General features: G+C 46.4%; 1 pseudogene; it reads left to right on the top strand.

Moving 5' to 3' along the window:
- The first annotated feature begins 2,709 nt into the window (after window positions 1–2,709).
- On the top strand, window positions 2,710–25,013 carry LOC146174294 (neprilysin-like; annotated as a pseudogene).
- Window positions 25,014–25,923: the final 910 nt, after the last annotated feature.

The raw sequence follows: 25,923 nt of genomic DNA, 5'->3' as shown, positions 1-25,923 counted from the left end.
TTCGAAAAAAAAAGTTAATTTTACCTAATCTCCTCTGATATTCCAATCGAATGTGCAGATGGGTTTCCAACCGAAAAGCCATTGCTGTCTTCAGCTGTTCGCTTTTTTGCGCTGCATGCCTTGAGGAAATTTTGAGGCGGAAGGTTTTCTGGGCTTGTGGTAAAAATCTCGCGTTCGCGAGATGTGTTCGCGAGATTCCACGAGATCGGCCCGCGAAACGCGGCAATCGGACGTCGCCATAATTTTTACGGTCAGGACGTCGCATTAGATTTTTATGTCATGTTTTCCCCGTTCGGCTAGTTAAACATAAATCCTTTAAAGTGCCCCTTAGGGTAACGTGTATGTAGGTTCAGTCTCGCGTGTCAAGTAAAGGTGACCTGACATTCAGACGCCGCCGAGTACGAAAGAAAAGAAAAAGAAATTAAATTATTACAAGTACACGAACACGCAAGGAAGGGGTAGAACAAAAGAAACAGGAAATGTTTTCGCCATTAAGCTGCTAAGAGAGGCTAAGTGCGACCTTGCAATATTTGCCTAAAATCTTCTTTGCAGTCTTTATGAGCTTGGGGCGCTTCGGATAATATTTACACTTCCTTCTGGTGTGAGTTAAACTCTATTTCCTCGAAGGTAGAGAGCAGCGATGAGTGGCACTGTTGCAGTGTCGACGGCAACAGAGTGGCAATAAAGCTTTAGCTACCACGATTATTGGGCCGTACAAAAGGATGCCCAAGAGCACATTGCAATCACTTCCTCTAAACATAGCGTGCGCAGTTCTGGGGCAACCCTACGTTGTGCTGAGGTTTGAATCCAAGCCTTGTTTTCTGAGCCGTAATTTCGAAATGTTTCCATATCGTGGCCGCATTCATTCCTTGCTTGAGCTTATATATTAGGATTTGTTTCTGAGCGAGTTGGTGGAACATGATTTCAAGAAACCACAGCCAACAAAAAACGCCTCGCAGAACGCCTTTTGTTCGTGCGTTCCTTTCTGTGCGGCGTTTTTCGTTCGATGTGGCTTCTTATAAGCATAATAAAAACCATAACATCTAAGCTCGGACATGATACCTCCAAGCGCTATAGTTTTCATACTTATAACAGGGCACCGACCGCAGCCGGTTTGAGATTCGGACGATCCGAGGCACCCACTGGCCGTAACCACATACACATTGGGCCCCCAAAGCGTACACCCGACCTCCGCAGGGAAGCTAGCGATACGCTGCAATGAAACAAGCCTCATAGTTCCCAAATGAGACTTTGATTCATGCTGGGTCGTGTGTCGTGCCGTGTACACAGTATGTCTCTCCGTTCTGGGGGCGCGCGAGAAGCAAGTGTCCGCTACGCGCACAAAGCAAGTACAAAAATGTTCTCAGCTTGCACGGAAATGGGAACGACTGTGATTTCTTTTGAGGCGAACGCAAGACCGCTTTATGAGAAAGTGAGCAGTTAACACAAGGCATAGATGTCGGGGAACGCTGAACGCTTTGGTGCACCAGCGTTTAGGAAGCTATCCTTGAGTTGGCGAGCTAAAGTGTGCATTGGTCTGCACGGGCAGTTGGCTAGTGGGCTACAACAATGGCGTACGCACCTTGCAATGTGCAATGTTTGAGAAGGGTCTCTCTCTCAGCTCATTTCGGACAGTAACGTGATAAGGCTCGTAGAAGCCAGTTCATGATTTCTGTCAAATTGTAACAATGCGAGACGGGAAAGAGGAATATGAGAACACAGTGTGACGCCTCTCAGGGGTAATAGCAGGATGCCCGAATCTTCAATACGATCTGCCATATATCTGTTGGTTATTTTCATGTGGCCAGTATGAAGAGACGCACATGAAGTGCCGTGTAGGAGAAGGTAAAAAATAAATATTTAAAAGGTAATAATATGATAGGGGATAAATCTGCCATCTTGTTTCTATAAGTATGAGATCATTGAAGGCACGAAGAAGAATAATTAGGACATTGCTTGGGGGAGAAGTATCCAGATGACGGAACAGGACATATTTTCAGACAAAGCGCAGCAGAGGAAACGATGGCCGACAAATGTCCACCAAAAGGGGTCATTTGTGAAACACTGGAATAGCATTGCTTTTCACATCCACTCCGCGCTCTCGTCGTCTACCGCGTTATCGTTCAGCCTACGAATTTGTTCCCGTAGCCATGCTTAGTATAACCGTTATGGTGTCGCGTGTGCACGGCCGTTCAAATTAATTTTGAAACATATTTTGTTCTGATATAGCTTTTATGACATTACCGGATCTGACTGATTTTAAAAATAATGTTTTTAAAAGTACTAAGCATACAGCAGAGTGTGGTAATATTTTTCCTGACTGGAACAATCTAATCCAGTAGTGACTGCTTTAAATGATTGGAGGGTAGAAACAGTACCCGAAAAAATTCGAAGAGAAAAATAGCTGCACTTTAGTTATGCAGAAAAAAGGAGGGCAACCAATGCCAGAAAAAGGTCATGAATTTTGCAAGACGATGGTATTCGACAATGATGTGCTTTTGGTAGCATTGGGCAGGGCATTCAATTAATGTTTGTGCTGCTGTGGCTCATATTTTTCAGCTGGATCAAATGCCATTCGTAGTTTTGGGAAGGGAGCAACTGGTTAATCACAACGCTTCGCGTTATTCTCGGGAGGTGGCTGAAAGATACACTTACCTCATTGCGACCGCTATACTTACCTTGAACCCCGTCGCCACAATAACGGAATCTATGGCTGCCGCTAAGCAGATCTTCTCGTTTGAGTCAGAGCTGGCCAAGGTAAGTATTCTACAAAATTTCAGAGAACATGTTTTGGGGTCACTATGGAGGGAAGATAAAATTCATGATATTGCAAAAAACGGCGAACTGCAGCTGGTGCTAACAAATTCAATTAATTTTATTTTGTAATAAGGAAGTAATTACTCATTGCATCCACCCAAGGTGCCGGGTTCTATTCCCGGATCAGGACGAATTTTTCTTTAACTACGATGTTTCTGAGAAAGCTGTATAGCTTTCCTTTGTAGCCGTATGGCTGCGCTTGGGTGGATGCAATGAGTAACTACTTCCTTATTACAAATCTATTCCACCTTGGGGGATTCCCCTAAATATTTGACCAATATTTTTTTGGTTTGGATATCATGTTTTGTTGCGCTTTCCACCTACAGAGAAGAATAGAATGTGCCCGCAACGCATGATAAATCAGTACCTGAGGGTAATGCTTGCTTTAAAGTCGTTTATATTATTGCATTAGTCCTGGCCTGATAGAATAAATCTTTATAAAAGGACTGCATAAGTGGGTTGTATGGGCCACATGGCTTCTGTAGCGTCGGCGAAAAATGCTGTAGGCTTCAATTCAGTCGTTAAGCAGAAAAAAAGCAGCGAAAAGAACCGTTGTCATTTTCATGCTATGTGTGACAATGCTTCATATAGGCGACCTTAGGAATCGCATATAGAATGCAGTGTCGTAGTTAAAAATAGGTATAGTGGACCTTGAAATACGCTAAGTATGAAGGAGTCCAGCCGAAATTAGCACCTCATTCCCTTACAGCTGCCTGCTCAATCTTCTTGGTACTTCAGTTTGAAGAGATATTTTGGTAATAACGCCGAAAAGCACTCGGAAAATAAGCTTTTCCTACTGAGCAGATTCCCAAATTTAAAAAGTAATGACGAAACGAAGAAATTTAGAGAAACGGTTGGAGGAAATTAATTTTCAGACAGAATCAACATAATAATATAATTTTTTAAAATTATAATACCGTTTCAACGTTAGCATTTCTAGTCTGAATAAAATATCGCGCACCTAGTTAGTACGTTTTATGATGAGCGGTTGCTGATAGTTTGACGTTTATATATTGCCTGAAAATGAACTGTAGTTATAGCGGGAGATGAATTTGGGCTTTCATATTTCGTCACATTTGAGATTGAATAACAACTCACAGCTGATAATTATTGCAGCTTTATTTGTTTTTATGTGAAATAAAAATTGTAATAGTTCCTGTATTTTTCAGTTGACAGCACCATCTTATCGAACAAAGAATATTAGGGATCGTTACAATAAGACTACGTTTGCCAACCTAGAAAAGGAATTACCCGACGTAAGTGTGCTTAAAATGTCTGCACTTTTGCAACACGCCTTTTTTTTTCCACCACTACCTACTGGGATATATGCGGAATAAGATAGCCTACCTGTTCACATAACAATACCTAGTTCCGCAATATTGGCTGAATTGCGTTAAAGATGAATTGTCAACGCAGTGCTGCGCTACGCATGTACTTTTCTACCGTGATTGCGAGAAACTTGGAACTTTGAAGCTTTCCGTCCTCTATATGCACTTTAGTTGCAAGCTGCACGCCAAACACATTACACTGAAAGTGTTGAGAGGAGACCTATTGCTCATCTAAGCTTCAGCAGTCATGCAACAATGCATAATTAGAGTGCGGATGAGGTATATGGGAAAGTACTATCACTGCTGCTTAGCGAGCAGAGTACACCACAAAAATTAATAAAATTCCCATAAGAAAAAGGTTTTCGGCAAGGAGACCCGATCTTGATATTCATTGCTTGCTTAGAGGACTGCTTTGGGATATGAAATGAGAGAAGTTATGAGCAACGGCTGATGAATATCTCAGTAATGCGCGATTAGCTGATGACGTATTGCCCTGATAACACAAGGGACGAATTGCAAAGAATAATTGATTACCTATACAGGAAAAGAATGAACGTAGGTCTAAAACGTTTATGTAGAAGACTAATCTAATGTTCAACAGCCTAGGAAAGAAAAGCAAATTGCAATAATGGAAGAAGCACTAGAAATCGTAGGCGAACGTGTCTGCTTAGGACAGGTAGCAATATAAGATCGTGAACATGAAAGAAAAAAACTAGGACAATAAGATTGGTATGGAGCACATTTGGCAAATACTCGCAGATTATGACTGGTAGCTTATTGGTATCGCTAAAGAGGAAAGTATATGATAGTTGCATCGTACCTGTACTCACCTACAGAGCTGAAACATGAATGCTAATGAAAATGGTTCTACTTGATCACGGGCCGCTCGGAGATCTATGCAACGAAGCATGGTAGGCGAAACGTCCAAGGATAGAAAGCGTGCCGAATAGGTAAGGGAAGAGACGCAAGTTAATGGCATTTTGACGAACCTCAAGAAGAAGAAATGGTTCCCTTACAGCCGTGAGGTTTTACTGCGCATTATTGGTGATTTGCGTATATATAAGACTATGCTTAGGCATATAGGCATGTACTAGATCGAGGAAATCGATGAGGCAGAAGTTTTCAGCCAGCGTACAGAGCTGCGGTTTCACCTTACAATGCGGTCCCACAGAAATATTTTCATAATTTTTTCGGCGAATCAGGCCCATGAGTGCTTTGGCCGCTGCATCTATACGAACCTCGATTGGTCAGCCAAAATATACAACAGCGATATCAAAGAATCATATACCGAAAAATGTTTAGTTTATCCTGCTCACATTTGAGCTTTTCAGTGCTGAGTTGAATTAGAAGCGCTACACCATGACACTTGAGTCGGTTCATTTGTACAAAGTACTAGTGAAGTTGGAATGTAGCTGTTTCCCTTTACTGTAGCGCAATTTCACTGACATAATATGCATGGTAACGTGTTGCTGTGGTTAGCAAGATACTTTGTTGGGCGAGTTGGTTAACATCCAGTGTTAATTTAAACAGCGCGAACAGGAAGACACAGGACAAGATAAAATGCTTCATCATCTATTGTTAACTTAAACAGCTCGAACAGGAAGACACAGGACAAGATAAAATACTTCCTTTTATCGTGTCCTGTGTCTTCCTGTTCGCGCTGTTTAACGTAACAATTGCTGTGATTAGATATGCACCGTGCCACATATCAAACTCTCACAAACGAAAAGAAGTGAATTTAAAATAGCACTTATACAAACACGCAATTACAGCACCCTGAAGCTGAGGTAGCACAGGTGGCTTGAATAAAGAGTGATGTAGAAGTTTATGTATCAATCCTATTTCAGTAAGAACACTATTTTGTAGAAACTTGTTGTAGACCGAAGTTAAATAGAGAGTGAACATGATTAAAAATGTACTAGCAATCATATAGGCTGTATTCTTGTAGCGGAGGCCACATAATTCAAATTTGCTCCTCGCATCAAAATTTCTCATAGAGGGGGAAATGGTGGCATCAGTAATATGTCGGAAAAAGGCGTTGGGCTACTTTTTGTCACGCCTTTAGAAGCTCAACAAGATTTGAATTTTTAAAACTTAAACGAAATTTGCAAATCTAGGGTCGTCCAACTTGGTTGCGAATTTTCACCACCGTTTTCCAAGATTCGGTAGCAAAAAACATTATGTAGATTTTTCCCGCTTGTAGAAACAATGGGGAGATGCGGTAATTTAATCAGTTAGCAAAGTTTTTTAACTCAGGGGTTTATTGTGCTGAGACACTGTTCAAAAAGCTCGATACGCTGTTACCGGTCACAGAAGTGAACTGTGGGACGACCAGTATTTTTTTCAGCTGATAGGATGGACAAATTTTGTACGTTTAAGACAGCTTCTATTTGCAATTGGAAGCGTAAGGAAGAGAAAGTCTACCCGTCACTAGACCTTCCGCACCGCTGAATACGCAAGCCTTATCTGTGCTCTCTGGAGAAAGCTTAGAAACCTGTCGTGTTACTGCTCGTATTTGGGTTCTTTTTTTTTCTCTGCAAGCCTATGCTGAATACTTGATTGTCAAGCATGAAAACGCTGGATATAAGCATAAAAATGGAAGAGAATTCGTTGACTTAATTATAGGCCTTGTCTACGGAGTACATCAGCTTGCGGAAAAGGTAAATAATTGGATCACTGAGAGCTCAATATCTCTATACCTTGAGAGTATACTCTCAAAGCATAGAGGTATTGAGCTCAATAATCTGCGTCTTTGTGAGGATTATGGGCCGAAGTTTAACAGCGCAGAAGCTTGTATTCACACAGGGATCAGCAGATGAACAACGTCGTTAAAGAGCGGGAGACTTACCAGTACTGCCCCATGTGCGCAAGCATTTCTCGGCATGTTGCTTAATGGAGGTCCTGTGTGATTATACTGCAGTGTACGCAAATACCATCGCCGGCGGTTACGAAAGTTCATATGCGAAACATCGAAAAATAAGCGTGCATCACCCTATAGGCACTGTGCAGGAGTAACTCGCGGTGCGACGCGCGCGCCCCTCGCGCCGGGAAGAACAGTTTGGTAGGGAAACGTGTGCCCGGCCGTGCAGCGGAGACGCGGCAGATCTGCTGTGCGTGGGGCGCATTCGCCGTTCGTTCTTTCGATTCGCAGCATTCTATGGTCACAAATGAATTGCTAGGTTGGCGACCTTGTATTGTTGCTGTTGCACACATTCTCACTGGCCTGATAAAATATTTTTCGCGTCACCGAATAAGCTTTACGAAGCGAAGCGACGCTAAGGCGAATCGCTGCCTTCCAACGAGCAGTGAGCTGGCAATCATGCCCGGGTATTGCCGCCCACGAAGCATTTTTCCCGAAAGAGGACAGACTATACCTTCACCTGCATTAGCATCCTTTCTCAACCCGCAAAAAAACAACGACATATTTAAAGAAATTGGGCAGCTCATAGGCATCAGCGCTACTAAGACCGCCGCGCGCGCTTGTGGGCGGCGCTCGTGGATGCAGTTGTTCATTGCATAATTTTTATTTATGCTGTCCTGTGGTCTATATTTCCCTGTCTACGATAGCTTGCATAAGCACCAGTACAATGCAGAGAGTAATCAACAGGAATGGAGTGTTTAAATGGCGCATTTACTATGTCTTGCGCATTAGTTTCGCGAATTTGCCTTGACTTTTTTTTTGCTTGCTTGCTTTCATTATTTTTTCCTCCTCTCAGCTCGCTCCTTTTCTTCTTTCCACACCCTTTCCTTCCACGCTTATGCCGCTACTTTCCTTCCCCACTTGGGTGGCTTCCTTTGTCCGTCCCCCAGCCTGATATTTTATTTTTCCTCGCCATCCTTCGCTGCACACTTCGCCCTCCTCTGTAGATGTGATTCAGGAGGTGCCATTCCATACGCTTTATTCATTTAGTTGTGTTAATGACATTTCGATGTCTACTGAGTTGTTGAACCTCGAATGATAAGCTATTTCTCATGCGATACTGCTCAATCGAGACTATAATAAAAAATAAGTAAAAGAAATGTTTTTTTTTTTTACTTATTCGTGGACACTCTGAAAAGATCTTGCATTCATTTCATGCCATACTGCTCCAAACAAGTTGTCGAGCGGCTGGCTGCCACCTGTTACCTTCCCCTGTCAAAACTTAATTTTGTGGCAGAGGACTTGAAAGTACCGTTGTAGAGGCATTAAGGATCGTTAAAAAAAAAAAAAAAAACGAAAGAAAACTAGCATTCAGGTCGGGATGAGGCAGGATGTTCTTTCAACGAAAAAGAAAATTAAGCATGGTACAACTCTGACATGTGACAGAGAGGAAGACATGAATGTGTATTAGAAACTGTAGATCGTTTGTGCGGTGCTGTAAGGCAGTTTCCATTCTCATAGCTGTGTAGCTGTATCAGCGACCGCGTGCCATCTGCCATCCTTTCCTTTATCGTCGAGAAAAGTGGCAACCGCCTCACCAGAAAACAGGTTAAGCTCTTCAAAATCCGTCTGCGTAATATCAGTGCCTGCGGCATCTTCAGGCCCCGGTAATCGCGTTCTCGAGGTTTCAGGCTTGTCCCTTTTTTAGGCTTTTTTCTCTTCTTCGACTACAGCTTCATTCATTCCTGTTCTCCATACTCGTTCCACCCTTCTCGGCCGCTCGGTTTCCCGCAGCTTTCTTTTTTTTTTTCTCTCTTTCTCACCCACCCCAGCTTGAGGCGTTCGAGCTGGCCTTTGTGAAGCTGTACCACACTTGGGAGGAGGGGCGTTCGCCACAAATATTTTTTGTATTTTTCTACATTTTTACCGTTTTTTACGCCCCCACCCTCCCACCCCTTTGTTTTTTTGCTCGGCCTTTTCCAACTGCGCGCGCTTCTCCTGTCGTCTTCCGTTTCGCGTGTTTCCAGCCTAGAAATAAACGCCCAGCGGGCGGCCAGGGCTCGTCTCTGTCTCTGCGTCTTGTGCCGTGTGGCTCTCGCGTCGTTTCTGCTTCGCTACGTCGCTCGAGCTGGCTAAAACTGCTACCATTTCGATGCGCAGGTCGCCTTTTCAAGCGCGCGCCCTGCCTAGGCGGCCGCGCGTCTCCCTATCAAACTGTTCCGGCGCTCACTCGTGGCGCTGCCTGTTCGCCGCGAGTGCTGCCCCCTGGGTTTCTGCACGGTGCCTATAAGGCTGAATTTAGCCGATCTGAATGCCTAGAAGGTAACGCCGGTAGCTGGAACCAATGCGCATATACTCGCATTTCAGCGACAAAGGCACAGAGTTTGGCTTTCGAGTGCATCTTCTAGTGGCGCTGGTTGCCATCGTAAGAGCCAAATTTCAAGTTAAAAAAAAAAGAAAATGTTATAACCGGGACAGGCCTACGTATCATATAAGACGATCAGCGCGAGCAGCATAGTGACGGAAGCTTGGCTTTTGAACTTATGCCAACAAGATTATATGGAAGCTTGGTGATAAGAAGAAACTGCCAAAGCAAGCGCAGCGCGTACCCGACTGCACCAAAATCGTAACCGGAAGCTACGGGGGTGTTGTTTCAGGGATTTTAATTGCCTATTTATTTATTTACGTGAGGTTCAAAAGCATTAAAGAGAGGAGTGGGGTTAAAACAAAAGAGGGGGCAAAGACAAGACAGCAAAATAACAAATTCTAAATGGTCATTGTACAATAAACATTGTCAAGCCCACATCAAGATATCAATGTGAAATGTGGATTTAATAGATGGTTTGAAGGTCTAGCGCTGGCAGTAAATCGGGCACAGCAGGATCGGATACCAGCCGCAGGGCACTGCTTCAGCGCGAGAGAGAGATGGGCGCCCGAGCCCAGCGATGGTGATGGCGATGCCGCAGCGTTTTCAGTTCTTTGTCTTCTTTACATTTTCCCCGCGTGAAGAAGTCGCCATCCTGGCGACTCGTGGAGAAGAGACGACCAGAGGGTTGTAATATGGCTTGAGGCGGCTAACGTGGACAACCTCGCGGCCGCGACGGCGGTGGTCGGAAGAAGGGGTGACTGGCTCGATGACGTAGTTCACAGGGGATGTGCGTTCCAAGACGCGATAAGGTCCATGGTATTTGGTGTCTAGTTTGTTGGTGGCAGGAACGCATAGCCAAACGAAGCTGTCGGCCAGGAACGTGGGAGCAGGGGTATCGGTATCATGCTGATCTTTGCGATAGCCTTGAGTGTTGCAGGTAAACGTGCGAGCTAGCTGACGGCATTCTTCGGCCTTCTGTGCAATATCTGACAAAGCACTGTACTCAGAGGCATCTGGATGGTATGGCAAAATTGTGTCCAGAGTACAAGATGGTTCACGGCCATATAAGAGAAAGAAGGGCGAAAACCCAGTTGTTGCTTGGGTGGCAGTGTTGTACGCGAACGTTACGAATGGCAGTACCTGGTCCCAGTTGGAGCTTCCCGATTCAGATGTAACATACATTGTGAGCATGTCCCCAAGCGTACGGTTGAAGCGCTCCGTGAGGCCGTTTGTTTGTGGGTGGTACGTAGTTGTAGCCCGATGTATCGATTTACAAGACGACAGGAGCTCTTGAACTACTTCGGAAGAAAGACACGACCTCTATCACTGAGTAGCTCGCGAGGGGCGCCGTGTCGAAGAATGAAGTGGTGCAGAAGAAAATGGGCTACCTCTCGGGCTGTCGCCGCGGGAAGTGCAGCAGTCTCGGCGAAACGGGTTAGATGATCGACGGCGACGATCACCCATCGATTACCAGCGGCACTGCATGGTAGCGGACCATAAAGGTCGATTCCCACGCGTTCAAACGGGCGAGCTGGACACGGTAAAGGCTGGAGAGGGCCAGCGGGGTGGCGAAAAGTCTTGCGTTGTTGACAGGCGGTACAAGAGCGAATGTAGCGCCGTACGAAATTGTACATTCCCCGCCAGTAGTACCTCTGACGAATTCGATCATAGGTTTTCAGCACGCCGGCATGAGCGCTTTGCGGGTCATTGTGATGGTGGGCACAAACCTCGGAGCGTAGGTGGCGCGGAATGACAAGAAGCCACGTTCTGCCGTCTGAGTTGTAGTTCCTTCGGTAGAGAAGGCCGTCCCGAATGGTGAAATGGGAGGCCTGTCGGCGGAGTGCCCGAGGATGCGTAGCCGCGGAAGTAGTGCCAAGGATATCTAGCAGGTTAGAGACCCAAGGATCTTGTCGTTGCTCGAAAGGCATATCCTCAATGGTGAGTGCTGACAAGGATGCTTGAGGAGGGGCGATGAGTTAGGCGAGTGCACCGGTGACCGAGAAAGAGCGTCGGCGTCAGAGTGCTTGCGGCCAGAGCGGTACACAACACGGATGTCGTATTCCTGAAGCCTGAGAGCCCAGCGCCCGAGTCGGCCAGACGGATTCTTGAGAGACGCGAGCCAGCAGAGAGCGTGATGATCTGTAACTACCTCGAAGGAGTGGCCGTATAAGTAAGGGCTGAACTTCGTTATAGCCCACACGATTGCTAAGCACTCCTTTTCGGTAACGGAGTAGTTGGACTCGGCTTTGGTAAGAGCACGGCTTGCGTAGGCGACAACGTATTCGGAGAAGCCAGGCTTGCGCTGGGCGAGGACGGCGCCGAGGCCGACACCACTGGCATCGGTGTGAAGTTCTGTAGGTGGAGTAGAGTCGTAATGGCGAAGGATTGGCGGTGACGTCAGAACATTGCGCTGTGTCGTGAATGCATCATCGCAGGCTGGCGACCAAGAGGATAGGTTAGGGGTGCCTTTCAAGAGCTGTGTAAGGGGGGCTATGATGGTTGCGAAATTGCGAATAAAACGACGAAAGTACGAGCAGAGGCCCACGAAGCTTCGCAGTTGTTTCAAAGTGGTCGGTTTCGGAAAGTCAGCAACGGCGCGGAGCTTCTCAGGATCAGGCAGAATTCCATCTTTGCACACAACATGTCCGAGTATTGTGAGCTGGCGGGCACCGAAGCGGCACTTTTTGAGGTTCAGTTGAAGACCGGCGCGGGTTAGGCAGGTGAAGACCTGGCGAAGTCGAGTCAGGTGGGTCGGGAAGTCGGTTGAAAAGGCGACGATATCATCGAGGTAGCATAAACAGATGTTCCATTTTAGACCGCGCAGTACAGTGTCCATCATTCTTTCAAATGTGGCTGGGGCGTTACAGAGTCCGAATGGCATAACATTAAATTCGTATAGTCCGTCTGGAGTAATAAAGGCGGTCTTAGCGCGATGCTCCTCTGCCATGGGCACCTGTCAATATCCAGAGCGCAAATCGAGTGAGGAAAAGAATTCTGCGCCTTGCAAGCAGTCTAGGGCATCGTCGATTCGCGGGAGGGGATACACATCACGACGAGTAATTTTGTTGAGGCGGCGATAATCAACACAAAATCTTATGGAGCCATCCTTCTTTTTAACTAGGACCACAGGAGAAGACCATGGGCTACAGGATTCTCTAATTACTCCGCGTTGCAGCATGTCATCGACTTGTTGGGCAATAACACGGCGCTCAGTCGGGGACACACGATATGGCCGCTGATGGAGAGGTGGATGAGCGCCAGTGTCGATGAGGTGGGAAACGGTCGTCGTGCGACCCAATTAAGACTGCGGGATGTCGAAGGAGGAGCGGAATTGGCGTAGAAGATCAAGAAGTTGCTCGCGGTGGCGCGGCTCTAGAGCGCTGTCTACAGAATGGTCAAAAAGGTCCCGTTGTAGCGGATCGGAAGCCACACGAGTTGGGGTCAAGGCGTCAACTTGGCAAACAGGGAACGACTCATCATCAAAGACGAACAGAAGGTCCACGGGCTCGATGTGGCCAAGGCACTCCCCTTCGATCAACATAGCGGGAGACGCAAGAGGATTGGCTACCAGGAGTGTGCTAGCGCCGTTGTTCATGTCAAGGACGGCAAACGGCAGCGGTAAGTGGCGGCGGCGGCAGACAACGTTAGAGGGCACAAAGAGGACTGTCGCGGCGGTAGTAAAAGAGGCGGTGAGGGGAACCAGAAAAGCGCTAACGGGTGGGATGGTTGTGTCATGAGCTACGAGGAGTTTGGCCGCAAAACGAGGACGCGGCTCGTGGAGCAGGGCATCAGACGGTGCATCACTCGATTCAATGAGCTCTACTTGAGGACTGGTGCAGTCAATGATAGCATGATGCTTGGACAGGAAATCCCAGCCGAGAATGACGTCATGAGAACATGTGGGGAGGACGACGAATTCGATGATGTACAAGGCTGCAGCAATGACGACGCGAGCAGTGCAGACAGCTGTCGGCTGTATACTGTGAGCGGATGCGGTACGAAGCGATAGTCCCTCGAGGGGCGTAGTCACTTTTCGCAGGGAGCGGCAGAGTTTGTGGCTGATAACTGATACAGCGGCACCGGTGTCGACGAGCGCAAGAGTATAAACACCTTCAACGATGACAGCAGTAACATTCGCGGGATTAAGACGAGGACTTTGAAATTCTGTCGAATACGCAGTTCGTGCCTCGCGAACTGCGGCGGTTAGTTTTCCGGCTGGGTAGCGGGTCGTCGTCGCATTGGCGAAATGGAGCGGCGACGTGGTGATGGCGAACGACGAGGCAGGAAGTCCGGAGGATCGGGGGATGCTGTTGGAGGACCCGATGGAACGGGGAACTGGGGGGCCAAATAAGGTGGCGCAGGCCGTGCAGCAAAGGCCATATTTATTCGGCGCAGGCAGTAGCGTGTAGTGTGTCCAGGGATGACGCAGTGATAGCAAATAGGCCTGTTGTCTGCAGTGCGCCATGGAGATGGTGTCTGACGCAAGGGGGGAGCAAAAGCTGTTGGTGCGGACCGCATGGGGGGCGAAGCATAGGCATATGCTGGCTCAGGCGGTGGACTTGAAGTGACTTCGGCATACGTGCGACGCAATACTTGAGGAGGAGCCGGTGCGAATGCTGGAGCGTAGCTCAGTGGCGCAACACCGGACGATGACATTGTGGGCGTGGGGTGCGATATTGAGGGTGCGACCGGAGCTGATTGAGGAACAGGATTAGGGACGACTTCAGACACATGCTGCTGGATTGCACGGCGAAGCTCCGGAACAAGGCCAGTTGGTGTCGACTCCTTAATATATGGCTGCAGAGAAAGCTGCCGCGCGACCTCCTGCCGTACAAAAGCCTTGATGTCTACAGAGAGGCTAGATGACTCCCTCTCCGCGGCAAGTTCAGCAAGTGATGCTTGAGACTGGCGAATCAAAACACGCTCCTTGCGGAGTTCGTCGTAGCTTTGACAGAGGTCGTATATTTCTTTGACCGTAGTGGGGCCTTTGGCGACGAGCATGTTGAAAGCACCGTCATTAACTCCTGTGAGGACATGACGTATTTTAACGGCCTCGGTCATGGTCGGGTCAACGCGGCGACACAAATCAACAATGTCCTCAATGTAACTGGTGAACGATTCACCGGGCAGCTGTAGTCGCGATCGAAGACGCTGTTCCGCGCGGAGTTTTCGGACGGGGGGGCGGCCAAAGACATCAGAAAATTTGGTCTTGAAATGCGCCCAGGTGGTAAAGTCGGACTCGTGGTTCCGAAACCACAGATTAGCGACGTCGCTCAAGTAAAAGATGACATTATTAAGCTTACGATTGTCGTCCCAGTTATTGTGGCGGCTGACCCGTTCGTAAGTGGACAGCCAATCGTCGACGTCGTCATCGCTGCTTCCACTGAAGGTAGCGGGGTCCCGTTGGCGAAGGGAACCTGTGCAGGTGACTGGCGGATGTAGGTGCGATGAAGTAGGCTCCGTCATTGGGGTAGTCAACGTTCTGCTTCGAAGTTCTAGGGCGAGATGGGTACAGGGAACCTCAGCTTGACCTCCACCAAGTGAAATGTGGATTTAATAGATGGTTTGAAGGTCTAGCGATGGCAGTAAATCGGGCACAGCAGGATCGGATACCAGCCGCAGGGCACAGCTTCAGCGCGAGAGAGAGATGGGCGCCCGAGCCCAGCGATGGTGATGGCGATGCCGCAGCGTTTTCAGTTCTTTGTCTTCTTTACAAATGTGCAAAATCAGCAACATGACAGCAAATCAATACATTGCTGAGAAAAAGAAAACACCAACCGCGGGAAAAACGATAGCAGAGATAGATTGTTCAAGATTGGAGCAAAACAGTTTGGTGACCGCGCCACGAAAAGAACTGATATTCGCAAATAGAATAGTGGCACGAGGAAGATGATTCCACTGTTAAGCAATCTCGAAAGCAGGGCTAGAACGTTTGGTTTGGTTTGGTTTGTGGTGTTTAACGCACCAAAGCAACTCAGGCTATGAGAGATGACGTAGTGGAGGACTCCGCAAATTTATACCACCTGCTAGAACGTGTTAGAAAGAGCGCTGCTGCACAAACGCGATCGAGGAAAAGAAGAGACATAGAGCTCACATGCTAGTCTGCGCTCTTTCATGTTCAAGCAGTTTCGCTGATTGTTTATTGCTCTCTTTTGGGTGAGACCTACAACGTTTGCATTGCTTAGAATGCAAGGATTTGGAAGCCTAGCTTTTATAGCATAGAGGAATATTCAAGGTGGCTTAATCAAAAATGTATTAGCGTGATATAGCGTGTAGTTTCCAGCATGCCGAATAAATATATACTTATGTGAATTGGCTACAACTGGAAATAATCAATAAGAATCGTATTGGCTTCTAAGTGGGCCGAGGTTATATTAGGCGTGGTATAATTTCTCTTCTTCAAGCTGGTAGAGATATACCAAGGATGACTTAAAGGCAAATGCTGGTAAAGTGGTTCAAAAATGGGAGCAGCACAGAAGTGCGGCAGTTCTATGCAAAAATTACTGATCGTATGATTCTTACGAAGAGGCACTAGGATATACTTAAGAGATTACTTCTTCATAGAACATAAAAAAAAAGCTCTTATCGGTCATCAAGCTCCATGGCGCCACGTCGTGTGCACATAAATGTCCCTAGGTGCTCACATATCCGCTATACCCCGTTTTCCTGTAAGAAAAAAAAAATTGAATGATTTTTGATAAGGGCTCCCGTAATTCTTGGTATATGCTAATAGAGTGTAGACAATGCGCACGCGCAGAAACCTGAGTTGAAAGGGTTTGGGTTGGGGTAATCATTCTGAGCATTCACAGACCTGCCCTGCTATTAGCCTATTCCCCTAACCCACTGTATTCTAAAGCTCTCTATCTGCAGCGATCATTCGACCGCAGAAGAGGAGACCTGCATGTATTGGTGCAAGGCCCATAGATGTCTCTGCTCTGACCTGCTGCACTTTACCCTATTTGCGCTCAAAGAACGCCCTTCGAAAGTCTTAGCTCTGGTGGCATTTACTGCCCCCAGGATTTCGTTGCTATTTTATAGAACGCGTATAACACAGAAGGCGTTTTATATGTGATCAAGCTTGGTCAATCACACTTAATCATCACCGCTCTATAAATTCCGATAGGCTTTCTGGTGGCTTAAATCTCAGATGAATACCAGGCTGAATGTCGGCGCGTGGCGCGCGCAGATTTGGGTTTACCATGAATACCTGTTCGTACTTTACTGAGACATGTGTTTTACGAGAACGACCATTCGAAGCCTTCAAGGAGACACTGGAGGATTAAATGTGATCTAGGTTTATATCTGAGAAAAGAGTAGAACAGAAAAACGGAAAGGGGGGCAAACAAGCAGGCGCGCCTAAAACTTGTCAAGGTCCTGTGCGCATGGTCAAGTAAGGGATAGTTTTATTGATAACAGGAGTAGTTTGGTGCCTTAGGTCTTCCTGTTAAAGTAACATGGGCCACGCAGACGTTGTAATAGAGGAAACCAGAATAATGTAGACCGCCTTGGGTTCTTTAACCTGCATGGAAACCAAAAAAATACACTCGCGCTTTGCATTTTCAGGGCATCGAAGTCCAACCTCTACGCCGGGATAGTTCCGTGATCTCGGCTCCAGCCGTCTATATTTAGTTAGCTGGCCGCTATGTAAAGCAGGCTTTGTTGAATTCACTCTTTCCACGTTTTCTGTACAGTACGCTAATCTATACGCTCTGTCATTACGAATAATCCAGACCCAAAAGTGGCTGCACTACAGTTACTAGGCCGTAGATTATGCGCGAAATCATGGCGGTAGTGTTCAAACTCACGAAGAAGCAAAATGTCTCATATTTCATTTTCGATAATATATTTTTTGAGGAAGAAGTGGGAGTAAAAGGCCGCATTATGCACCTTCACAAAGTTTTTTATATCCTCTGAATATTCGAGAGGGTAATGCAGGTGGCAAAAGTGGCAAGCATTACAGTAGTAGTACCAGGAAGCTAACAAATACATAAATATCAGGCACATCGTTTAAAACTTCGCCTTCAAAGACGGCTGCACGTTGTTTAAGTTATAGAGCAGCTGATGTAACATACACGAACTTCTGTTTCACTCTAGTTTCCGAAGCGTTGTTAAGATGAGCTGATGATCTGCAAGACCAAACACTCTCATCCTCCCAATGACTGGGACTAAGATAGTACACGTAACTAAATATAGCATCCGGCGTCAGGACTTCCACAGATGAACGTCCCTTGCTCGTAGTGAAAGTAGTTTACATGTATTTGTACTCTACTCTTGCTAGTTGTATATGCCCTTTTCGAAAATTCTTCTAGTTTGTAAAGCACGTATAATAAATAATTAAATATAAATAAATAAATAAATAAATAAATAAATAAATAAATAAATAAATAAATAAATAAATAAATAAATAAATAAATAAATAAATAAATAAATAAATAAATAAATAAATAAATAAAGTGTTCTTAAGTGATACTTTGACAAAATGTTTTTGTTTCGCTTTAGCTCCCTATCTTGGATAGCCTCAACCGTGAGTTCTCTGTAGCAAACATAACTATCGCCAAGAGCGAAGAACTTGTTATGTTTGCAATGGAATATTTTAAAGCCACGGTACAATTTCTGAACAATCAAAGCCTGTAAGTGACTTCTTTATTTTACAATTATAAGTGTTCTTCAATAATTGCTTTCTTCACAGAGGTGTGTATTGACTTTCCAGGGCAGCCATCTACAACTTTGTCGCATGGCGACGAGCGTGCGATTTAGGGCTGCTTACGTCAAGACGATTTGGCAGAGCCTATCAAGAACTATTGGCGATTGCACTCGGTGTGCAGAGGCCAAAGCCAAGATGGCGGTATTGTCTCGGAAAAGTGTCTGGACGGATGCCATTTGTGGTCGGTAAATTGTACGTCCAGAAGAACTTCGACATTGAAGCTAAGAAGGACGTAAGAATTACTGTTATTCGATATGTTTCTTTGAAAATTGCTTAAAGCGACAGGATAAGAAAAAAATCAAGGCAATTTCTACTTACAAATGAAAGACCTTTGCTTTTAATTTTCTTTTTCCAGTTTGATGTAGCTTCGACTTGTGCCTGTCGCTATGCTACTTATATTTCATCAATCTGTCAATGTAGAGAGCCAGAAAACAGAGTGTGCCATCGGCTTTTAAATGAGCTAAAGCATGGCTTTATGTGATAAAGCAGTGCTTTTAGCCTTTACTTGCCTACATTTTACATGACATGCGGACCTAAATTCATAGGGGAGAACACCCCTATACAACCCCAATGAAATGCACTTTCAGAAATGCAAATGCTAAACACGTAGGGCAATCAGCTTGAGACAGTCTTTGATTAGAAATCTTTTGTGATGCACTAACTCTCTTTTCAGGTGGAAGTGATGGTGACAAACATCACAAATACCTTCACACAATCACTTTGTTTTGATACATGGATGGACAACACAACAAGGGATGCGGCGCTGTTAAAGGTAAAAGATTGAGTCATTCATGCACACAGTCGTGAGCGATGTGTTTTTTCTCCTTTAGCGTGGTTCATCAGTCTCTCGCTTTTAAAGACATCGCTCAGGATGAGTTGGCCTAAATCAGTGTTTGTCGTTGTCTTCTATAGTTTACAGTTGCAAGAACACCTAATGTGGCCAGGAAAGGGCCTACGGAGTCCTCGAACCTGCTGAAATAGGCTCATCGACCTTTACCCTTCATTTATTCGCACATACAAAAGGTCGACCTCGTCCTCCGTGTGTTGCTGAGACAGCACGTTTAGCAGTTTCTCAGACACCTATATCTTCAATCCCTTCTTTGCACAAAACTGGCGAACTGAAAACTTAACTACTGCGTTAAAAAATCATTTCAACGCTTTATAAGTTGCATTGCTTCTATCCTTTCTTCAAAGCATTCAGCACTTGAACTGCGACATAGTCAAAGGTTGAGCTGGTGGTTCTGCACACATGACAAAAAGGCAGCTTAACAGGCAACAATGCACAGAGAGACACACACACACTTGGATAAAGACAACGCTATGTGCCTTTGTTTCTGTCTATGTGCCTCTCACCTAGACATTTTTCATCACGTATTCAACACTTTAACCAGTGGAGAATCTGGGCTTTTTTTGGTGCGTCGTGGCTATGTTTGTGGAAACAAAACAGCCTTAGCCGGCATAGTTCATCCTGCCCCCATCACTGTTTAGCAGTAGTCTTCAGAACCGATTTGCGTCTCGACCTTTTGACCATAGTTTTAACACAAATGAGCAATTTACTTTTAAGGCGGAGTCACACTGCAGAAACAGTTGGTCAACTCTGTCCGTCAACAGTGTGTTCGCGCAGTTTTGGCGGCTCTGTCACATCGCGCCAACATGAATTATTGGGAAACATGCCGTTCTCGACCGTCAACAGCTGCCGCGAACTTGTTCTCCGACAGTTGGTTGACACTGTATCACACCGTGGAAACTTGCTGCTCGTCGAGGCGCTGATCTCAGGAGCCGCCGATTTTGCTACTATTTCGCCTAAATTCATGCGCTATACACGAGCCTGTGAAAAATTCAATAGACAAAGAGGCTGCCCCAATTATTCTGAGCTTGCTTTAATGATGAACGAGGGCACTGTTAGATGTGGGACCCTCGGTTCGGCTCTCACTCTGGTCGATCTCCTCAGGTCCCGCCCCGAGAAATGAGCAGTTTGGAGGAATGGGCAGATGCTTACGGCAGAGAAGACATTACATGAGGTTTATTTATACACTTACAGGAGTACAGGAAAGTCACATGAGAGGCACCTGTGAGGCCTCGGACGTGAGAACGCGAATCCGACAGACCACCACCTTGGCTAGCAACACAAAACGAGTGGAATTCCTCGTCCGGACGTCGAGTCGGCATTCTGACCGCACAATTATACAGCTCGCCCACGCGAGCTTCGCTGATCCAATCACGTCACACGTCTTATTAATAATTAACCACTCGATTACAAATACACTTCTTCATTTCACATACGCACGTTATCACACAGTTTTCAAATGTCCGCTCTCCGTGCTGACGCACCACTCACTCCTTCGCACATTTCTTCATGTGCCCGCTCTCATTGTCGACGCACCACGCACTGCTTCTCGGTGTCCCGCGATCGCACTGTCTTGCATGAAAACATGGACGCTGTATTCGCTGCGCACTAGGCCCATTCCAAAAAGGAAACACCACAACCAAAACAAGGTAAACACGGATGGCACAGCGGCAGCCACCGCGGCACCGAATCGTCGGAGAAAAACTGCAGATGGGGGTTGTCAGTTTACATGTTCCCAGGCACACACACGGGACGCTCACGTATGGTTCAAGGCTCACACAGCCGCCGCCAAGGCGGGAATTCCCGGCGCAATAAGTCAGCCGACGACTTTAAAGCTGGCAGGCAGCAGCGCATATCATCGCCACCCGCGGGAGGCGCCGTTGCCAAAGCTCCGTGTCCTTACCAACGGGTGAATGCGCTGCCTGCAAGATGCCACAACGTGAGAAATAGTTTGCATGGAAACTTTCAGCAAAAAAGAAAAACCGTATCTGCAAGTAGGAAATTCGCAGGAATGAGTCAATCAGCTCAAATATGAGTACTTTGGTTGGTCTGTTGTCGCCCTGTAATTCGCCCGGCGAGCGAACAGGCCGAACAGCGTTGACGGACACTGTTTTCTGCTTGTTTTGGTTGCCGAACACTGTCACACTGAGGTAACACTGCAGCAACCAGTTTTGCTTCCCGACTGTTCGTGCGGTGTGACATGCTGTTGGGGAACAAGTTGGTTCGGAAACTTGTTGACGGCTTGTTTGGCAAACTTGTTCGGTTGAACACTGTCACACCGAGGCAACACTGCAGCAACCTGTACGGCTTCCCTGCTGTTTGTGCGGTGTGACATGCTGTTGGGCAACAAGTTGGTTCGGAAACTTGTTGGCGGCTTGTTTGGCGAACTTGTTCGGTTGATGTCGCTGTTGTGTTTCCGCAGTGCGACTCCGCCTTTAGTGTCCATATTGCGAAACATCCGCTGCTGGCTTAGGAATCCATATTCTATGTTCCAAAGGGCTGTGACACTGCTTATGATACATCACATGACTAGCCTTCTGAAAGCTGAAAATAGAACTGCTTCAATTTAAATGTCATAACAAATATTCAATCTACCCCGCCGGGGTGGTGCAGTGGTAAGACGCCCGACTACTGTGCCAGAGTAACCGGGTTCGAACCTGGCCTCGGCGGCAGCCTTTCGATGGAGCCGAAACGGAGTGGTGTCCGTGTGCTGTACGATGTCAGTGCACGTTAAAGAACCCCAGGTGGTCGAAATTTCCGGCGTCCTCCACTACGCCATCTCTCATAGCCTTAGTCGCTTTGGGACGTTAAACACCACAAACCACAACACCACGAACCACAAATATTCAGTTTTAAACGAATTACAACCTTTCATGTTCCTAGTTTGCGTATATGACGCTGAAGGCACCGATAATGTTATCCTATCTTCTGAAATGGGAGTAAAAAGCAGTGATGTCACCATATACTTCAGTGCCACAGGTTACATGTAACTATACTTCACAATCACTATGGGCAGGTACGTTCGATGAATTAAGAAACTCTTCCATTATCTTAAATGCGTCATCCCTCTTATCCCTGGGACATTTCGTATCACGAGAAAACAACTCGCCCAGAGGTACAGCATTTTGCGGAAAACGCTTCAATATATTCATAACCTGGATGTCTTTCCAATGATTTTCCATGCAGTTGCAAAAGATGGAGAACAAGATAGGGTTTCCTGATTGGATATATGAAGAGGAATACATTGAATCACGCTTCAGATTCGTAAGTGTTTTATCTATTGGTTATCATCACTCTTACTTCTAAAAGCTAAGTTATATCAACCTATTTTGTCGCTCTTTTTGTTCACTGAAGCTGGAAGCGATCAGTCCTAGCGAACCGTTCGCTTCAATAATGAAGAAGTACTCGATCAATTCAGCAATACTGAAAATGCTGAACCTTCGTAGTGCTCCCAGCAAAAACACCACGTAAGTACAATATAGGTTTGTGTTGCCACAGTTAACATCAAGTGACCGACTAGTACGCGCTGCATGCATGCTATTCCGTTTCTATTTTCCCGGGAGCTATTCTCTGCATTCAGACAATGAATCCCTAAATGAGTTCTTGGGTTCAAATTAAAATAAATTACCCGACCAAAAGCGAGGCCGTGCTGTGCTAGCTCATTGTTTGTGGGCACGGAAGTCCCAAAGGAGAAATAGGAAAGGAACTAAATACTCCCTTTGTCCAACATCTCTTAGATGTCTTTGATGATGAAGGAAAATTTGAACATGCTTGTGGCGAGCGTTCGTGCCACGCCAAAGCAGAGGGTCTCACATCAGAAGCATCGAGTTGACCAGATATTAGTTTCGTTGTTCCATCCATCCTTACGAACATTAATGATAATTGGCTAGGCATGTTTGTAGCTTGAGAAGGACAAACTCTATTTAAAGGCGCGTAGGCCGTGCTGCAGAGTGCATGATAAAGAAAAGGGACACGATAATTTCACAATTATTGCTCAATGTCACGTTTTCTGTAGTAGCTTTGTGTGAGCTCAGTGCATTATTGTAGGCTCTTTTAGCTAGAGATCCCTAGGGTTTTTCTTCAAGGTAAAAGCCGCTGGCACCTGCGACCATATAGAGCAAATCTTGATATAGCCCTAGATAATGAATGAAAATGTTTGATGTTCCACATCGAAAACCGAGACTGACAAATTATTTAAAGACTCATATTTACGGCAAAAAGGCCATGGAATTATATGAAGGAAATGAATTTGGTCGTACTGAAATTAAAAGGCGAGCTGGGTATCGAAAGCTGCTCGCTAGATTCCTGAGTCCCACACGCCACACGTAGGCAAGAAAGACACGCTCGTGCGCCTTAGTTAATTTAGGGATTGCTTTTATATACAATCTGTTTGTGGCCTTTGGTAAAACGTGGTGGTTCTCGAATGTATCTGATATTAATAAGACATTCATTAAAAAAATTATAGATAAGCCAGTAGCAGAGTATATCTCGCGTAGAGGTCCGGCCAGTACGTGAAAAAAAATGTGCAAAGAGAACCGCTGAGAAAAGCCAACCACGCTGCTGCCTCAAGCCCTTAAAGGCGGAGCCTAATACATCCCCAATTTTGCTTTGTTTCTTCCGTGCCAATATCTTAATAATAAGGGAGTGCATTCTGCAGGTGTTCAGTTCCCGGAGCGGAGTGCAGAAAGCCCACGCCCAATACCCCTTCCTCCTCCCCCTCCCCCCTTTAAATTTTTTTTGCGTTGTTTCCAACTATGTCTTCAGCAAAGCGCCTTGATCAATTATGACATACCGCTGTCACACGGGCACTTCGGATCGCGACCGGTAACGAACGTGACTGAATATTCAAGCGCGGTCGAGATGGACAGTGCTACACGCAACCACGCGACTCTAAGCGACCGGCTAGATCACTTTATAATATATATATATTAAATTCCATGCTCCTGTGTGTGGTCATGTGGGTCTAGTAGCCCCATACCCTCACCGCCTGGTATCGACAATCCTGGTGTCCTTACTGTCCAGTCTGCTATTACTACGGAATCCGCGGTCACATCTCCCGCGTCTGCGCCGGCGCCAGAAAGACGAACAGCGTGGATATGCTCTAGTAGAGAATGCCCGTCTGCACCAGCCTGAAATTTCTACGATCCCATACTCCGATTCCTTCTGTCATTCTCTTTCGCCACAAGATTCTCAGGATGATTCCCGACCCTCTCGTTCTACCCGATGCCGCTCCCCATCGCCTTTACGCCGCCTGTCGCCACTTCAACCGCTCTCCCAATCGCTCCTTCATAGAGCGGAAAACTAACAGAATCAATTTTTGGAGGGAAAGCTGCTTCACAAACGAAGTCTAGAATTCCTCCCGGACACCCGTCTAATATGCTTAAAGTACTGATCGAAGGAGTATACGTTGAAGCTCTCATCGATACGGGTGCCGCTTATTCCGTCATTAATAGCAACTTGTGTTATCGTCACCGCAAAGTAATAACTCCCTACATCGGTCCCCCTCTCCGTGGAGCCAACGGTACCACCATCACACCCTTAGGGCAATGCACAACGCGCGTTCTCATCGATGACCAGCGGCATCATATTGAGTTTGTGGTGATTCCGCCATGCGTTCATAAACTAATTTTAGGCTGGGACATTTTATCGTCCGTTACTGCCCTCATCTCCAGCCGTGACCGCGTCATTCACATTGCGGATGCAGAGTTCGAACCAGAATCTGCCTCCTCTCCCCTACGTGGGCTCGCTGCCCTTGACTACGTTTTGAGCCCTGTCCGTGAGCACCTCGTCGTTGTTAGCCTGGATTATGCACTTGATGGGGATGCCTTTAGTGATGCCAACACTACGGTGGACCTCTGATGATATAGCGCTTGCCTCCTGCCTCATCTGTTTCAACCACGGTTGCGCGGTTGTAGCGGCGATGAACACTCATACCCAGCCTTTATTTTTACCGAAAGGAGGAACTGTTGGCTTTCGTTTAGAAGAAGATCATGTTCCCCTCGCCATGCTTCCCTGTGCTTCTCCACCATCTGATGCTCTACCTGAGCGACCTTCCTCAGTACTCGCGGCTATCATCAGCCCTGATCTAAATTCTGAAGAGTCAGCGGCATTGCTCGCAGTCCTTTTGAAACACAAAGGCTCTTTTGATGTGTGTACGTCAAACTTAGGTCAAACATTTGTCACCTCCCATCGCACAGACTGAGGAATCAACCATTGTTCGTCGCCGCCCATATCGCGTTTCCTCATCAGAACGCAAAATCATTGGGGACCAAGTTGCCAATATGCTTCCATGAAACATCATCCGGCTATCAAGCAGCCCCTGGTCCTTTCCTGTTGTTCTCGTGAAGAAAAAAAGATGGTTTTGTGCGTTTCTGCGTGGGATACCGGGCCCTTAATAAGATAACCTGCAAAGATGTTTACCCGCTATCACGCATCGATGACGCACTGGACTGCCTTCAGGGAGGACAGTATTCTTCAAGTCTCGACTTGCGCTCGGGAGGTTGGCAAATTCCCATGTATGAATCCGACAATGACAAGACTGCATTTGGTGCTCCCGATGGTCTTTATGAATTCAATATGATGTCTTTCGGTTTATGGAATGCTCTAGCCACTTTCGAGCGCATGGTCGACACAGTGATTCCTGGAATGAAATGGAAGACCTGCTTGTGTTATCGAGACGATATTGTTACTGAGTGGTATTCGCTGGCCGTGCTGACGAAAAAGAAGTGCGACAGACTCCCAGAAGAAGACGCAGACGAATGCTTTGCTGTGCGAGTGCTGTGCTGTGATCATCTTCAGTGGTGTGGACAACTGCCGTACTGTGAATATTTCCCGTAACATCTCTTGGTGGAGGTGAATCTTTCGATCCCCGTCCCAAGCTGGATCTCCGCAGTGGCCGACGCATCATTACCACCACTATGGCTACTGACGCCGCTACATCTACTGCCGCCGCACCTACTGTCATCATGGCACATCCCCTGGGGGCCTTCACATTCATGG

The sequence above is a fragment of the Amblyomma maculatum genome, chromosome 11, assembly GCF_055883805.1.
Source record: "Amblyomma maculatum isolate TAMU_Amacu chromosome 11, ASM5588380v1, whole genome shotgun sequence".
NCBI classification, from domain to species: domain Eukaryota; kingdom Metazoa; phylum Arthropoda; class Arachnida; order Ixodida; family Ixodidae; genus Amblyomma; species Amblyomma maculatum.
This window is presented reverse-complemented; position numbering and strand designations above follow the sequence as displayed.